Raw genomic sequence first — 19,125 nt, 5'->3', positions numbered from 1 at the left:
TAAACTTTGTCAGATCAATAAAGGAAAGCATTATATTTAGTTTGAGCGTCTGATTCATTGATTCCGCCTTTGAATTAGATAAACAACTCTTCTGATAGACTCATTCAGGGTCAACAACGATCCAACAAGTGGTATCAGAGCACAGGAGGAAGAGTTTAGCTCAAATTGGATCCGTTTTCTGTCTTCTACACCTTCTTTTTCGATTTGGACAAGTTTCCACGGTTAAAATTGGACAAATTTTTCACAGAATGTGTATTAGTGGATAATAACAAATCCTTGAAACTTTCAGACTAAAATTCAAACTAAAAATGGACAAAATGGACAAAATAACCTTCGGTTCCAGGTTCGCTTTTTCGGACAAAAGATAGGTTCGCTCGTAAGGTTCGTTTTGTGATACTAGATTTGCTCCAAAATACCTAGATCCGCTTCAGAGGTCCGCCTTTAGTGTCACAGTCTGAGTAGATACGCTCAAAAAGTGTAGGTTCACTCGAACTTACTTATCAGGTTCACTCATCAGGACAAACCTGATCCGCTTATCTGAACATAGTTAGATTTGCTCGTGTGTCAAATTTGTCAAAGGTTCGCTTCAAGGACATCAAGAAGATTCGCTCGAACGGACATTAAGTAGATCCGCTCGAACATACATTTTAGATTTGCTTATTTGTACTGTCCAACAAGGGTTCGCTTATTCGGTCATTTTGGTTGGTCCGCTCATTTGTTCAAAGGAGTCTCGCTTATTTGTCCAATCTGGTTTCGCTCATACGTTCAATCTGATTTCGTCCAAGTGTCAAGATCATTTCACGACAATCGAGTGTCAGTGTATTTCAAATTTCTTGATATTGTTTACACTGATTAAGTTTGTTTGGTTGCTTTCAGGTGATTAAAGATGTCGAACAACGGTGAAGAGTTCTACAACACATTCTACAATGCTTTCACTTCCGAATCAACAGATAGAAGATCTGAATTGAAAGAATATTCAAAAGAGATTTTAGAGAATTTAAAGTTTGAGAACATGTACGGTAGTCAGCAGAAGCCACCAAAGCTAATGAAAGTTGAAGACTATAACTGGTGGAAAAACTGGTTTGAAGGTTGGGTAAAAGCTTTCGCTCCTGAAAGCTGGTTAAAATTAGTGAGTGAATATAAAGCACCAGTGAAAGAAGGAGGAGAGTTAATAGATGAGAAAGATTTTACTGAAAAGATATAAAAGAGGTTGTGGCTGAATATAGAATGATAACGTTGATCAAACAGTCAGTGAGAGAGGATATTATCTCGTTACTTGAACAAGAAAAAACTTCAAAGAGATTGTGGGAAGCATTAGAGAAAAAGTGTGTTGGTAGTAATGAAATTGTCAAAAACAAAAAGAAATTGTTGGGTAGAGAGTTTGATTTATTCAGTTGTATGAAAAATGAATCTGTATGTAAAATGATCGAGAGATTTGGACATCTGAAAATGGAGTTGGCCAGATATGAAATCAAATATTCTGATGAGATGATGGTGGATAAATTGTTTGATTCATTGCCCAATGATCAAGAGTGGCAATATTTTGCTCTTATGCTGAAAAATACAATCAAGCCAGATGATTTAAAAGTGGATTTGCTGATTGAAAGGCTTGAAAGCCATGAGTTGGAGATAAAAAGATCCAAAGTCAACAGTCCAGCTTATCAGCAGAATGTGGAACTTTACTACAGAGGAAATGCACCACAGGCTGGATCTCCAAAAACAGCATTTTCTGCAGAAAGTTCAAACTCAGTGAACAATGAAAGTCTTCACAGTGGTTTTCACAGTGGATCTTCTTCAAACACCTCAGACCAATCTGCTTCAAAGAATCTATTCCAGTGTAATATCGCAGTTGATTTGAAGAATGGGCAGGACTTCAGCGAAGAATCGGCGAAACAACAGATGGTTTTCTTGGCATCTGTACTGGAATCGTATGAAAGCCTCGTTGCATGGAAGATTGGCAATACCAATTTGACGAAAGAAGAATATGATCAAATAGACCCCGAGGAGATGGAACTAACGGATATAAGATGGTGCATGGCCAGTGCGGTTCGTAGAGCACAACGGTTCATGGAGATCACGGGAGGAAGTCAATTGGTGGACCATCTACCAAGCTGGGATTTGATAAAACCAAAGTGACATGTTTCAAATGCAAGCAAAGAGGTTCTACCAGAAAAATATGCAGTTGGATATGCATTTGTTGCAAATGATGATCATGATGCCTGGTGGCGAAGAGACAGTGCGAGATGGGAGATTAGAAAATTGAATAAACCATTTCAAGAAGCACAAGGAGCCAAGAGATGGAATGAAGAGTTGGAGTGTTACATGGATCCACAGGGTAATCCAGTAACTGATCCGTCAAAAGTGGATTTTGATGATGTAACCAATTTGTTTCCAAGTGAGGGAACTTTCAACACAAGAAGGCTTTCTGATAAAGGTTATCTGCCAGATTTGATGAACAAGTTAAAGGAGGTTTTTGAAGCAAGTCTACCGAAGGTGGTAGAAATGAAGAAGAGAAAAGAAGAAGAATTGAAAAAGATGATTGAAGAAGTAAAGACTGTTGCAAAGCTTGCTGTTGAAGAGGATCAAAAAGCTGAGGAAGAACAGAAAAACAATGAAGGAATGGTGCTGAAAGAGATTGAAGAAAAGAATGAGAAGGTGAAGATTGTCAGTGATGATGGTGCTGATAACGAGAAGATACAAGAGATGAAACAGACAAAAGCAGCTGAGCACGCCGAGGTGTCAATCACTGAGGTAAATTCTGATTCTAAAATCTTAAAATCAATTGAACAATGCAAGAAATGCATGGAAACATGTAGAGCTTGTATTGATAAAGATGAACTAATAAAAACAAAAGATAATGAAATGAACAAACTTGAAAATGTTTTAAAATGAAATGTAAAGAAAGAATTGAAACAGAAGAAAGTTTAAAATTAAAAGTTGAGAAGTTAACACAGAAATGTCATGATTTTGTAGAAGAAAATAAGATTTTGAAAGAAAAATGTGCCGCAAAATGTGTTGATTGTGTTGAGAAAGAATCTAAATTTCTTGAGTTACAAAAACAATATGATTCTTTAAAATGGTCGAGTCAGAGAGTACAAGAAGCTTATGATACTTTGAAGAGCCAAGTCAAAAGTTTTGATCAAAGACTGTCTGAAACTTTAACAACCAAAGAAATGTATGAAAGAAAGTTTAAAGAAATGAAAATTGAATTGAACAAGTGTGTTGATGAAATTGCTAATCTTAAACAAGTCTTGGCTGAAAAAGAAAAGATTGTTACAAAACTTCAAAGTTATCATAACTCTTCGTACATTCTCGAACGCATTTTCAATATCACACCGGATAACAAAGATACTGATAATTGCAAAAAGGGTATTGGTTCAGAATTTCATCAGGTACCACCACCATTGAGAAACAATTATACTTTTTATGATGAGGAAAAGGTGGCAAAGGGTTTGAACATAGCTGACCAATTACCTGAAAGTATCGATGTGACTTACACCAAATCTGATGATGCTGATGATTCAGAGGTGGTAAGTAAGGTGGTTGATAGTGTTTTGAAAGATGAGTCTACAAAAGGTAAGTCTGAATCACAGGATGAAGATGAAGGAAATCTTTATGATGGATATCTGAAAGACACAAAATCCGAGAAGAATTTGAATGATGATTCAAAAGGATTGATTTATACCATGATTGGATCGGACAAACTATTCTTAGATGTTGTTTTCCCGATTCAGAATGTGATTTCAGAGAAAATTGACAAAGTTTTCAAGATGGTTGAAATTGAGAAATCTGAAATGTCGAAGTTTGCTGGTAAAGGTTACAAAGATTCGTATAACAAACCTGGTTCTAAGAAGAAAAACATGAAGGCTGGTTTGGGTTATAAGAAGAAACAAAATCGAAACAAAACTGAAATGCCAAATTTTCAGACAAAAATGAGTTTTGTTCAAGGAAAAAGCTTCACAGAAGAAGAAAAACTCAAAATTGGACAACAGTCTAATGCAGAGTTTGAGGCTATGAAAAAGAAACAACAACAGGCCAAGGATGTTTCAAAGAAAGTGTGTTTAAGTGTGATCAAATTGGACATATTACACGAAAGTGTCGAAATCCAAAACCTGTTGATGTTGAAAAACAGAAATCTGAGAGTGTGAAACCAAGGTCAACCAGATTTGATTCGAGACAAACTTGGAGGTATAATACAAACAAGTTTGCTTCAAATCAAAATTTGAAATCAAAACCAAACAAGTTTAAGTCAAGACAGACCTGGAATTCTCACACACCCAGATTGAGAACGACACAGAGTTGGAGAACATCTGTTGATATGACAAAACCTCAAGAGTTTTGGAAATCTAAAAATGTTGTTCAAAATCAAAAGGTTCAGAAAGGAACGAATTTTTAAAAAGAGGTACTCCAGGAGGTCAAGTGTGGAGTGTTAAGAAACATATCAATTCGATAAAAGAAGAAAAAGTTGAGGTTAAAATTGATGATGTTTTTGAGAAAAATGACAGGAATTATCCGATTTTACATGGAAGAATTCATGTTCAATTACCTGAGTCTAAACAGGCTTGGGTTGCTTTGTTCAAATGATCAAATTGTTGTTTGTGCAGGTGCTCAATGGTGCTGAAGACTGTGAGATTGTTAGTTGGAGCAGCCTGGCACAGGAAGAGGTTGAAGAACCCTGGTTTTGGTCAAACAGGGAGTTTGTTTGTTGTTTTGTGTAACTGTGCGATGTTTGATGTTATTTCTGTTTGAAAAGTATTGACTGGATACGCCAAAACTCTCATGGCTGAACAAACATGATTACTGTCACAGATTGAAAAACGGTTTTCTAACTGTCAAAATCAATGGGTTGTAAATCATGGGGGTACTTGATAATAGATTTTCTGCAAAACAGAGCACTTTAAGCAGAAACTGGATGGCGAGACAAAGCTATCAGTATCGGTTTGTCAAATTTTTCTTTAATGATTTTGCATTTTAGGGGGAGGAAGATTGTCAGAAAATACAAAAAACATTAGAAAATTTGAAAAATACAAAAAACATGACAAAATTAACAAATTTTGAGTTGTGCGTAAAAAGAGGAAATGATAGTACATCAGTAGATAGTTACAGTATGCTAAAGAATTGTAAAGAATTAATAAGCGTTAAACAGTCTCACTGATGATATGTCGATAGGTTTTTATACACTTAGTAAACTTTTTCGGGATATAAACCTAAATTCAAACACTTGCTTATTTCGTGGGGAACACTACTTGAATATATAGGTAACCCCTGAAATCTCATTTGAAAGGTCTCATATTCTGAGATACTAGGTCTTTATACTTAGTGATATCTGGGGTATTATTCCGGGACTTCTGCTGTATGGAAGTACTGACCTAGTCCCCGAATAATACTTTCTGCAAATGCTTGAAACACAGCATCGCCCTCAGCAAGCTGATGAAAGAATAAAATTGATAGTCGCTGCTGTTGTAACAAAAAGATCCTCTAAAGGGGACACACCAGAAAGTCGAAGCCGTCATCTCTCTGCGTATACGGAAGTATCGACCTGAGCTCTCACGGCCCTCGCATCTAACCCCTTACAGATATCATCTGTGGTATACTCACCTGTAAGACTGAATATCTGGGATTCTGGATACGGGAGTATATTCAAGAGGTGGACACATGAATGAGTTTAAGTTCTTAAAACATCTAATCTGTATCCTGAATCAGTTGAAATTTGTATGAAAATTTAAGTGGATCAGTATATCGACAATCTAAGTGAATTGTTTAATTCTTAAAGTGAAATTAAGCTCAATGGTACTTGTGACTTGTCAAAAACTGATATGATTCTCTGACGCATACTCAAACAAAAATATTATCTGTAAATATGTTTGTACATATTTCTTTACTGCTTTATATTTTCAAAAAATACAAAAAGATTTTGATTTCTGCTTTATTTTCGACAACCGATGTCTGAAATGCTGAGTTTCAAAATCTAAGTAAGCTGATTGTGTTTCTGAAAATAAAACAAGTTCATTAATTTGAAACTTGAAATTTCTAGAAAAGTTCAAAAAAAAAACAGTTTGTGATATCTCCAAGGTCATTAATTTGGACTTGGATGATAAACTGTGAGGGAGTTTGATTCTTTAATGCTGCCATATCTGTTGAGTTGGTTGATAGGGGGAGTAGATTCGAGAATTTGATTAATGGTTTCAAAATGTTGTTACTTATCATTTGTATGAGTGATTGCAGGAAAGATCCAGACTACGATCCCGAGAGCCGAGTCTAAGGGGAGTCTGAAGACAAGCTGAAAGTGAGGAAGAGCTTGTAACCGGAAAGCTAGGTGTCGATCCTTAAAAGCACGAAAGCTTGACGAGAGGGGGAGCCAGCTGACAAAGGAAAAGTTGATGATAGAGCTAATGATGAGATCTTGGTGAAAAAGTCAAAGAGAGAAGATGATCAAAGAGAAAGATTGAAGGATACTTACATTGTTACAATCTGAACGAGATGGCAAGATGATCAAGACTGAAGAGGTGGCATAACAGAGAATGGTCACTGAAGACTTCGTCAATATCCGAGGGGGAGTCTGTTAGTGCACTACGCTATTGACTTCGTCTTGTATCATGTAATAGGATAGGATAGAATATTCCAGTGCACGAGGTTCGAGAAACGAAAGTTGGTGGAATAGAATGTGGTCCGCTTATATGGACATGGTCTATAAGAGCGAACCTGTTTAACACATAGGTTCCGCTCATATGGTAGACGCAGATAAGCGAACCAGCAACTTAACTCATAGGTCCGCTCTAAGGTGTTCCTATAAGCGAACCATCCACACTATAAATGGTGCACATGTTGGTTCATTTGGCACGGTTCTGAAAATTGTAACGAAGTGCTGCCAGTTTGCTTTCAGGTTGTAAACTTTGTCAGATCAATAAAGGAAAGCATTATATTTATGTTTGAGCGTCTGATTCATTGATTCCGCCTTTGAATTAGATAAACAACTCTTCTGATAGACTCATTCAGGGTCAACAACGATCAACAAGTGGTGCCGTGGTCGGCATCATCTCCTTCCTGAAGGCCCAGAAGTGTTTACGAAAGGGCCACACCGTTATCTTAGCACTTGTTACTGACACATCAACAAAAGAGAAGAGGATCGAGGACATTCCAGTAGTACGCGACTTTCCTCAGGTGTTTCCTGAAGATTTACCTGGGCTACCGCCTCATCGCCAGGTCGAATTCCAAATCGAGCTAGCTCCTGGAGCAGCACCCATAGCTCGAGCACCGTATCATTTAGCTCCATCAGAACTGGATGAACTGGTCCGCGCAACTGCAAGAACTCTTGGATAAGGGTTTCGTACGTCCTAGCTCTTCGCCTTGGGGATGCTCCAGTGTTATTTTGTGAAAAAGAAAGACGGAACCTTCAGGATGTGCATAGACTATCGCGAACTCAACAAGGTGACAGTGAAGAACCGATATCCTCTTTCGCGTATTGACGACTTATTCGACCAGTTGCAAGGGTCGAGCTACTTATTCAAAGATTGACCTGAGGTCAGGCTACCATCAACTGAGAGTCCGAGACGAGGACGTCTCCAAAACAGCATTCAGAACTCGCTACGGCCACTACGAGTTTCTGGTCATGCCATTCGGATTAAACAAATGCGCCTGCAGTCTTCATGGACCTTATGAACAGAGTGTGCAAGCCCTTTACTTAGATAAGTTCGTTATAGTATTCATCGACGACATCCTGATCTATTCTAAGAGTCAGGAGGAACATGAGCAGCATCTACGGCTCATATTGGAACTCCTTCAAACAGAACAATTGTATGCCAAGTTTCTCAAAATACGACTTCTGGCTTCGTGAAGTCCACTTTCTAGGCCACGTGGTGAACAAAGATGGGATTCATGTTGATCCATCCAAGGTAGACTCGATTAAGAATTGGCCTGCACCTCACACACCAACAGAAATTCGCCAATTCTTGGGTTTGGCAGGTTACTACAGGAGGTTATCAAAGACTTCTCGAAGATTGCGCAACCTCTCACCTCACTAACGCAGAAGGGCGTTACTTATCGATGGGGTAATGCACAGGAATCAGCATTTCAGCACTTAAAGGATAGGCTCTGCAGCGCACCTATTCTCTCATTGCCAGAGGGCACGAACGTTTTTATGGTTTATTGCGACGCATCCATTCAAGGTCTTGGATGTGTGTTGATGCAACGTGACAAGGTCATAGCCTATGCATCGCGCCAACTTAAGGTACATGAACGAAACTATACTACGCATGATTTAGAGCTTTGGAGCTGTTATTTTCGCGCTTAAGATTTGGCGACATTACCTGTACGGTACCACAAGTGCACCATCTACACCGATCACAGGAGTCTCGAGCATATCTTTAAGCAGAAGGAATTGAACATGCGTCAACGTCGATGGGTCGAGTTATTGAACGATTACGAATGTGCCATCAAGTACCATCCAGGCAAAGCCAATGTTGTGGGCTGACGCCCTCTGTCGAAAAGATACTACACCTAGGCATGTACGAGCATTGCAACTCACTATTCAGTCCAGTCTCCCAGCACAGATACGAGATGCTCAGGTGGAAGCATTGAAACCAGAAAACGTTAGAGCTGAAGCCTTACGTAGCTCAAGGCAACGATTAGAACAAAAGGAAGACGGCGCCTACTATGTAACGGGGCGTATTTGGGTCCCACTATATGGCGGTTTAAGAGAACTTGTAATGGATGAAGCCCACAAGTCTCGCTACTCGGTACATCCTGGTTCGGATAAGATGTACCACGATATCAGAACTACGTATTGGTGGCCTAGCATGAAAGCCCACATTGCGACTTATGTTAGCAAGTGTTTGACTTGTGCGAGAGTCAAAGTCGAATATCAGAAACCATCAGGCCTACTCCAACAACCAAAGATACCACAATGGAAATGGGAGGAAATTTCCATGGATTTTGTCACTGGCCTGCCTAGATCACGGCGTGGGAATGATACTATTTGGGTGATCGTGGATCGACTCACAAAGTCTGCACACTTTTTGGCTATTAAGGAAACAGACAAGTTCTCAACTTTAGCAGACGTTTACTTAAAGGAAGTGGTTTCGAGGCACGGGGTGCCCACCTCTATTATTTCTGATCGTGATGCACGATTTACTTCATAACTTTGGCAAGCTATGCACAAATCTTTTGGCTCTCGATTGGACATGAGCACGGCTTATCACCCTCAGACAGATGCGCAGTCTGAGCGCACTATCCAGACTCTAGAAGACATGCTTCGGGCATGCGTTATCGATTTCGGCAGCAGCTGGGAGAAACATCTCCCGTTAGTGGAGTTTTCGTATAACAACAGTTACCACACCAGCATTCAAGCCGCTCCATTTGAGGCATTGTACGGGCATAAATGTCGATCACCTCTTTGTTGGGCAGAGGTGGGTGATAGTCAGATCACGGGTCCAGAAATGGTAGTAGATGCAACGGAAAGAATTGCTCAGATACGGCAACGAATGGCGGCAGCTCGTGACCGTCAGAAAAGCTACGCTGATAAGCGCAGGAAACCACTCGAGTTCCTGGTTGGGGGACCGAGTGCTACTCAAAGTCTCACCTAGGAAAGGTGTAGTTCGTTTTGGCAAACGAGGCAAGCTCAATCCACGGTATGTCGGACCGTTTGAAATCATAGGAAGAATAGGCAAAGTGGCCTACAAACTGAATCTACCAGCAGAACTCGGTGGAGTTCACAACGTCTTTCACGTGTCAAATCTGAAGAAGTGTCTGTCAGATGAGACCCTCATAGTTCCTTTGAAGGAGCTCACTATCAACGATCAGTTGCGATTCTTCGAGGAACCAGTTGAAATCACGGACCGGGATGTTAAGGCCCTCAAGCACACCAGAATACCTCTCGTTCGAGTTCGTTGGAACTCCCGTCGTGGCCCAGAGTTCACCTGGGAACGCGAAGACCAAATGAAACAAAAGTATCCCCAATTGTTAGCAAACAGTACAACCACCACTGAGGCTAAAGCTACTGCGGAATTTCGGGATGAAATTCCAAACCAACGGGGGAAGGATGTGACACCCCAGGAAAACCAGGAAACCATGCAACTCAACTAGCTTCCTCAGTGAGTACGTACCAAATTTCAGGACGAAATTTCTTTCAACTTGGGGATAATGTGACAACTCGTATTTCAGAACCCATCTTTGTGTTTAATGTAATGTATGTGGACCTTATGTGACTATATGAACTTTGATGATTAAATGAGATGTTATGTTATTACGATATGTGCATGTATGTATGTAGTTGGATTGCACAAAACAAACTGGTCGCACAAGCCTTTGGGCTTGGGTCCCTTATTACTCTCGGCCCACACCCTTTTCTGTGAACCCGAAACCAAAGGGCAACCCATGATGGGTTCGGCCACCCACCTATTTAACCTAAGACATACCCATTAGTGGGGGTTTGTTCTCTCATTAGTTGCAAAACACAACACACACACAAACCCTAGCTCTCTCCTCTCTCTCGAAGCCGACGGCACACAGATCCACCTCTTGAAGCCCTTGATTCGGACCATCCTCACACTATTTGTAATCGGTTAGTGTTCTTATTATTGGTCATGTGTTTTGATTGATGTTGTGATCGATGTGGTTCTACATGATAGCTTTAGGATGCTTTGTAATTGATTGTAATGGAATGTAGGGTAGTCATTCAGCTCACATGTGTATAATTAGATCATGATAGGAATTAATAAAGATGATTATTAATCGAATGCTTGCTAATCGGCTAATATGTGTTCATATGCGGATGACATGTAGAACTGTTATATTGATATGCATGCTAGTGATCAAGAGCATGAATCATGTAAATATGTTTAAGTGTTTCGATTATTATTCATGTGTCATTCATAATTAGGGTTCATGAGAAATCGGTTGGAATATGCTTGCTTTGATCGATTATAGCAAACTTGGAAACTGTTAGTGTGTTTTGATCGAATGGATGTATGTTTGGTAATTATTTGGAGAATTAATTGTATGCATGTAACTGATTCCCTAAATCATGGCCACATATAACGAATCGCACAAGCTTCCCATCGCACAAGCCTTTGATCGCACAAGATCAGATCGCACAAGATCTGATCTGATCGCACAAGTGTGATCGCACAAGCTTGGTACAACCGATAAAGCACAGGGTACTGTTTAGTTATGCATGATCGCACAAGACCTTGTGGATCGCACAAGACAGTGCCGATCGCACAAGGCTTGAGCCACACACAAACTATTTGACCTGTATTACTGTTGGGCCTTAAAGCCCAAATATCAATAGCACAAGATACATTGTAATCGCACAAGGCTATAGCAAACACACAAGATTATCAGAATCGCACAAGTTGTTTATTGGGCCGTATGCATGTTGGACTACTTTTATTATATTGGGTCGGGCAGTGTTTGGTTTCAACGATCCACTCGCACAAGATGTTAGTGGACTTACAATTCAGCCCAATACATTCTAATCGCACAAGTTGGGATTTACGTCTGTAACTGTAGGACCGTTTTGAGACCTGACGAGTCGTTCAGAAGAGCGCTTAGACAGAATCAGAGGCGAAATTCATTGATTCGGTCTTCGTAAAGCTTGATTTCACTACTTAACTTCTCCTTTATTGATAATCTGACAAATATACAAGATTCGGAGACAAACGGACAGGGCTTCGCTGTTTCACACACAAACTGTTTTTAGAACCGCTCATATGACACACATATATATAGGCACCATGGTTCGCTTATATGGACATGTCCATATAAGCGGACCACTCATCATGTCACATAAGCGAACCACCTAAGTGACAGATAAGCGAACCTATGTATAAAGTGACTAATAAGCGGACCACTTTATATACCCTATAAGCGAACCTACCAAATACAAGATTTCTCGTTTTCCGTACACAATACAATCAGCCCTACCCTAAGACTCGAACGAAGATGTAGTCGACAGACAACTGCACCAACAGTAACTAATGTGCTTGACTGTTTACGTGTTTACCATGATCTATACGTGTTCGTAACTTGTTAACTTATGTGTGAACATATGTGCTGATGTGTGTAAAATGCAACATATAAAACACATCAATTAAGGCATAAAACTAACCCTTTTTAAGTACTAATGTTGGAAAAAGAGTGTTTTTGTCTTCCTTTTGTATTTTCAGGATGAAATGAGCTCAAAATCACAAAAGAAGCAAAAAGACCACTAATTCTACCATAAATACAAGAAAAGGAACAAAAGTAGACTGCCCGGACCCTCAACGGGCACCTCCCAAAGCAAAAAGGAAGAAACAGAGTCTGAACACGCCCCGTGTCCAGCGAACACGGGGGCGTGCCCAGGAAGCAGCAGAAAAGACAAACCAGTAGAAGCTTCCATTGCCCACCACGGGGCCGTGTCCAGCGAACACGGGGGCGTGGTGAAAGTACAGCAGGCGCATTAATTGTAATTCGCAATTACAATTAATGAGGAGAGAGAGTGTCAGGCGGGCACGGGGCCGTGTCCAGCGGACACGGGGCCGTGTCCAGCCTTCTGTTCAGCCTATAAATAGAGGAGCTTGGCTTCATTCTCTCTCATCCCTTGGCACACCACCTCTCTCACACCTCATCCACCACCCACCACCACCATAACACCATCACCCACCACCATCATCCATTGTCCATCGTAGAGTGTGTGAGTCGTCTCGGGATCCAAGATTGATCGTAAGAGTTCTTGACAATCAAGGCCATGTTTGCCTAAGTCTCTTACATCACTTGGTGAAGACAAGTGTTTAGTATAATACTTTTTATTTTTAATCTTTTGCACTTTTTATTTGGTTTTGTATTAATGACTTTAATAACTAGTTACTTATGTTGAAGGTGATCTTTCCTTATCGTTTGTCCGTGGTGTCTTGGCATTATTTTACTGTCTATATAAAATAAAAGATTTTCACCATTCATATCTCCACGGTCTATATGGAGGTATGTTGGCTACCTGGTCGGGGGTTAAGGGAACGGTTTGGTAAGGGTCTTGCCCTTGTTCAGCGTTTAGAGGTCCTGCTTGGGACCTGGGTCAAATTTAGTAGGATCTCCTTCAATGCCTATGTATTGGATGGCGGGGATCCAAACTCTTTGACCCCCTCATAAGTTAACTACTATTAATACTATAACCCGGCTATTTAGGACTGTATCCCTGCTGACTCAGACTACTTAGCCGAGGGTAACGTCACCGCCAGAAGCGGGGCCTACCACAATTTGCATTAATAACTTAATTCATTATCTTTCAATAATCCGACCCTTTAGGATTGTATCCTTGCTGACTCAAACTACTGGGTTGAGGGTAACGTCGCCTTCAAAAGAGGGGCCTACTACAATAACTAAGATAATCTCTTAAACAAGTGCAAAAGTGCGAAAATAATCAAAGGTTATACTAATACACGTGTCGGATCCGAGTGATTCATCTTGTCTATCTGTTTTTATTTTATTTTTATTTTCAGCATTTAGTTAGTTTTTATTTTTCTTAGTTTAAAACATTTTTCTAACTTTTTGATTTGATTAGACATTGAGGATAAACCGGTATTAAAAGCTCTTGTGTCCTTGGACGACCTCGGTATCTTACCAACACTATACTACGTCTACGATGGGTGCACTTGCCCATATGTGTGTCTAGTGTTAGTGAGTATCGTGTTTTATAAATTTAAAACTCGGCTAAAAGTGTAAAAAGGGCTTAAATAAACATCTAAAATATACTACACTTCACGCACATCATGTGCCATACTTGAACCTAGACCTGACTTGTATGGTAACCATGTTAGGACGTTGTTGACCACTCTCAGCTCAAGTAACCTTTTGGTGTATCTGCCGAGCAAACCAAGGTGAGTTCACACTCTTACGAAGGCATGGGATTCCCGGGGTAGGGAATAGGATTGGAATGATTATAGATACAGCTAGACTAGTAACACATGGGAAGCCCCCACTAATCTTCGCACACATGCCAGAAGGGCCGCGATACGAACACTAATCTTCGCACACATTCCTGTAGGGCCGCGATACGAATATTGATCTTCGCACACATGCCTGGAGGGTCGCGATACAAATACATCTAGTCTAGAATACATGGGAAACCCCCACTAATCTTCGCAAACATGCCTGGAAGGCCGCGATACAAATAAATACCATACATATTTTACAAAACGAACATGTGAATTACGAAACGAATACTATAACTAAACAACCAGCTGTGAACTCGCTCAACTTTGTTGTTGATTCGTTGTTACATGCCTTGCAGGTCAATAGGTACTCATGGAGCTTGCACTGGGAGGCGTGGTCGTTGTGGACATGGATCGTGGATGCCATGTTAAACATTTATGACATTTCAGACTTATTACTTATGTTGGGTTTTACATTATTGCTTCCGCTACACACTTGATTACGTTTTGGTTTTTGAACACCTTTCGTATCGATGAATGATTTTTCACTTATTACTTATAATGTTCAATATGTTTGGTGGCTTGATCCTGGTCATGTCATGCCTCCATGCGGTGATACTCCGCGTGTGGATTTTGGGTGTGTGACTGATATCAACCCTCGAAAGTGCCCTAAAAACGCTTCTTAATTGCAAAACCGGACCCGTGTAACATTTATTTTAACCACAAAGTGAAAATTCAAACTCTACCTGACTAAGTTCATTGGGGTTTTGTCTCGTTATGTATGGCTAATGTGATTTAGGTTATTTTACTAACACGCATGCATTGTATGTTTTTAATAGAAACTCAAGAAAATAATCAGGAGATATTTCCAGGAAGCTCGTAGAAAAACATAGTTTGCAATGTGAGTCATTCTCTTTTTCTCACAGTTTGTAAGCCATTATTTCAAATGTTGTACAAAACCCTAAATGGTTATCAATTGTAATTATAGTGATTAAGTCTTTGTATTCTACAATTGCTGCCAGTATTATGGGGTTTGTATACAGTAATTGATAACCTTCACAATTGGGCACGAGTATCCAATGTGTGATATAACCATAGTCACAGATCCGTCGAGTGACAAGTACTGAACGAGTAATTGGGTAGATATAAACAATGTAATCGCTCTTAATACTGTAATGTTATAAAAGCTTATTTTTATAAACTAGAGTGTACTCGCCGATATTTCTTGCTGATAAAATGTTTTTAAAACGCGTTTCAGGTAACTTGATGTGAAAGCTATTAGAAGCCAGCTATGGAGCACTGAAGGCTTAAAGAAAGTGGCTATAAAAGTTACCTAAATAAAAGAAGTTTATGTTTTCAGCAAGTTAGGGTTTATCCCTATGAAAAGGTATTATAAATGAAATATGGGTTTATCCCATTTGTTTAACACAAGAGTTTGGTGTTTGAAACTCTGAAATTTATTTCCTAACTATGACCCTGATGTCTAATTTCCGTTGCCAAATTAATAAACACTGATACCACCGGCTCGTGTTCGCGGCTCCCGTTCACGGGGTGGGGTCGGGGGTTGCGACATGTTCTATCACCATAACTAGCTTCAAAAATATCAAAACTGTGTTTCTAGTCTATTTTTGGTGTTTTGGGTACTGTCCGGTTAATCGTTCGGTTGTCGGTTCGTTAAAGTGCTAAGTATTGAAATTTACAAGGTATGAAGTACCTTTTGTGACATGTTTTCATTCCCGACACTTTGCAAGTTATTCTGAATGTTTTATACCACTTTCTGCATGTTATTTTGATGTTCAAATGCTGATTTTTGCTGAATTATGCAGAATTCGGCGTTTAAAGTGTGTTTCGGACAGTTTTTAGTGCTTATATTAGCTTCCGGAAAGTGTTAAGATAAACCCTTGTTCACATACTTGGGTTTTATTATATTTTTTATGTTGGACCTACATCTAAGTCCTAAATCTATCATTTAACTACATACTGAAGCTGTGCTGACGCAACTTGTCTAACTGGTGAGTTTACTAATCATTTCGACGCAACGCTTAATGTATTGCACAATGCGATAAATGAAGTATGAAACATGCATGAATTCATATGTATAATATGCAAGCATATAATGTTGACGTTTAAACACATAAATGCATGAAATAAGTAGTTATTAAAATAGTACGAAAATTACCGGTTTCGTGCCAGTTGTCACATACACACTTTTTATTATTATTTTATATTATTATAGCAAATCAATTAGATTAAAAAACATTAATACTAATAAAATAAAAGATAGATAATATAAATTACATAATTCAACTTAAAAAGTAAATATTACATAATTAAAATTAAACATCAAACTTAAACATAATTAAACACAAATAAAAGGAAAAACATAACTAAACAAAAAAAAATCTTATTATTTGCCACGCCGAAACGTGTTTGAAGTTACATCCATACGTATACATGTAGTCAACGAGGGCCATTTGAATCACGTTGTATCCGTGAGCTCACCATCGTCGTTTTCCACAGCGTTGAAAAGCATCTCAAATCTTAAACTTTTCAAACGAATAGTCCTGAAACGTGAAGAACACTGTTGGAAAATCCGTCCCCAAAACGGTGTCGAGGGTTCATGAGGCGCATTGTCGATAAGGGTTGTGAGCCAAGATGTAGCCAACGCAATGTCCTCTTCTTCGGTCCATGGAATCATTGCCATTTTATATATTTTTTTGAAGAGAGAAATGAAAGGAAAAGTGAGAGAGTTTTGTGAGAAATGAAAGTGTTTTGTGTGATAAAAAAAATGGTAGAATGGGTTAGATTTCATAGGAGTTAAATTTCTTTAAAAGTATTTTTTTAAATAGCCGTCGGGGGTGGGGGCAAGGGCCATAAGCGACCACCAACTAAAACGTGCCACGTCGCCACACCAATATCCACCACACCTGTGGAAAATCCATCGCTTCCATCACCACGCCGCCCTCCATGCCATATGCGGGTCGGTGTACCCGACGTGGAGAGGCATCCACGCCACAAACCTACGCCTGTGCCCGACGTGAAGAGGAATCCACGCCACAAACCTACGCTTACTCTGTGTAGACTTATTAACATCATCAATCTCACGTTTTAAACATAACTTAGATGCATGTGTCATAATATACTCACATAACTTTAGAAATTATTGCTTTAACCTAACTAATAAACTTATAGCAGTTAAAAATCACTTGATAAGATGATTCTCCTTTGTTTGTGATGAAACAATGGTTAATCGGGCAGGGTTAACACGCTAGTCTTGTCAAGAAGGGTTAATCCCTTCCTCTCGAGGATCGCTGGCTGGATCGCCTGCCGGTTGATCTCCTGCACAAGGAAACAAACTGTGACTCGTAACAAGGAGGATGGGGTGGGGGGTGCTCCTTGTTACCACTCTCCGGCGTGAGAATTAGTAGTCTGCTTGGGAAGCAAAGTATGATAGTAGTAGTAGTGAGAGAGTTGTGAAGAGATACCTCAAACCTGGTTTGGGGTTGGTATTTATAGCCGATGAGTGAAGGAGGAGGTGGATGGATAGACTGACGGCATGCTGCACCTTTGCAGGTGTGTCTGGCATGTCGGCTGTGGAGGTGACGCCACGTCAGTCTTTCGCTTATGTAGACCTGACAGGCGGCTGCCATTGGTGCTACTTGCTCTGTGGTGTCAGTCCCACTTGTTGAGTGTGCAGGATGCGGTGCGGGCCGCATCGCTGTTTGCGGTAACTGTAGACATTCCGGCTTCTCACTCTTTGATCAAGAAATACGCGAGATGCGGTGCCAAGCCGCATCGTCGTCCGTGTTGACTGTTGTTGTTATCCAGCTCCCTTGTATTGATAGAAGTGTTCACTGGATGCGGTGCTAGGCCGCATCGCTGTGAACGCTTCCGTTTTCATACACCAGATGCGGTGCTGTGCCGCATCACTATACCGTTCTCATATTCCAGGTGAATCCTCCTCCATCATTGGGCAGATTGGATTTAACCACTGTGTCGGCACTTTCCCGCACGGACACAGGTAGGTTGTTAGCTAGTGGGGGTTTTGATAAGAGTAATGGTCACTCGCGGTCGATGCTGACGCGAGATCTAGGACCATACCCCTTCGGTTTGAAATGTAAGGAGATAAAATTTTGTAAGGTGTAAGCGTAGATTAATTTAGCATTCGAAAAAAGCAACTAAAAATTACATTAAGTAATTTTGAGATGCTCCCAATATGTTACTGGTGGTAAGTAGGTCTTTTTGAAGCTCCAACCATATCAAAAGTCAGTTGAATTTTGCGTTGATATTTCAAGGGTTAATACACAATCTTTTAAATCTATCTAGTGTGAATTTTGTGAAACTTGAAACCATTATCAACGGATAGATCAAGAAGCCATCAATACGTATTTGAATTTTGCATTAATAGCAAGTTTTGAACAGGCTACAAGGGCCCCTAAAGTGTGGGGTGGGGGGTCTTTGGTTTGGGGAATTGATCGACAAGTGGCAGCTGTGGGATTTACAAGGTGTGCTGTGGTGAAGTGGGGCTGCGGCTGGGTGTGGGTTGGCGTGGCTTCGGATGGCGTCATCAGCCATGTGTAATTTTTTAGTTTCTTTTTAAAACTATTTAAAATTTCATTTAACTAAAATAGAATATTACATATATTTTTTTTAAAAACTACAAATAAAATTAAGAAAAACTACACATAAAATAAAAAAAAAGCTACATAAAAAAAAGAATTAATACTTCAAGATTGGCACATATCATATTTTTATTCAGGTTTTCTTGTTTTATTTGCAACGTCAATTCCAATTCTGGGCCGCTAAGGTGATCGACGGGCATAGCGAGAAATTTCATATCCTCGTGTTTTTCTTTTAGAGATGTTTTTTATCGTATGCGGCTTGGATATTTTTCTTCATCTCGATCCTTTGTTGTTAGATGAAATTGAATGTGTCAATTTTCGTCCCAATTTCTTCCAACTGGTCGGTGTACAACCCTTTACCCGAGGCCGAGCTAGGGGCCGAACCCGATCTCCCTCTTTGAAGCCGTTTTTTTGACGTGTCTCTACCTGGTGGGCGAGGAGAATCATCAAAAGCATCCAAATTTGGATCAAACTCTTGATCACGAGCATCAGACTAAGCTTGGGACGAGTGTGTTCGTGCCCTTTTAGATGAAGTTGATTCGCTAGCAGTAGGAACTCTAGCTCATTTAGAAGCGTACCTACATACATCCCAACAATGC

Source organism: Helianthus annuus, chromosome 10 (assembly GCF_002127325.2).
Source record: "Helianthus annuus cultivar XRQ/B chromosome 10, HanXRQr2.0-SUNRISE, whole genome shotgun sequence".
Lineage (NCBI taxonomy): Eukaryota > Viridiplantae > Streptophyta > Magnoliopsida > Asterales > Asteraceae > Helianthus > Helianthus annuus.
The sequence above is the reverse complement of the archived record's forward strand: the minus strand, read 5'-3'. Positions refer to the sequence as shown.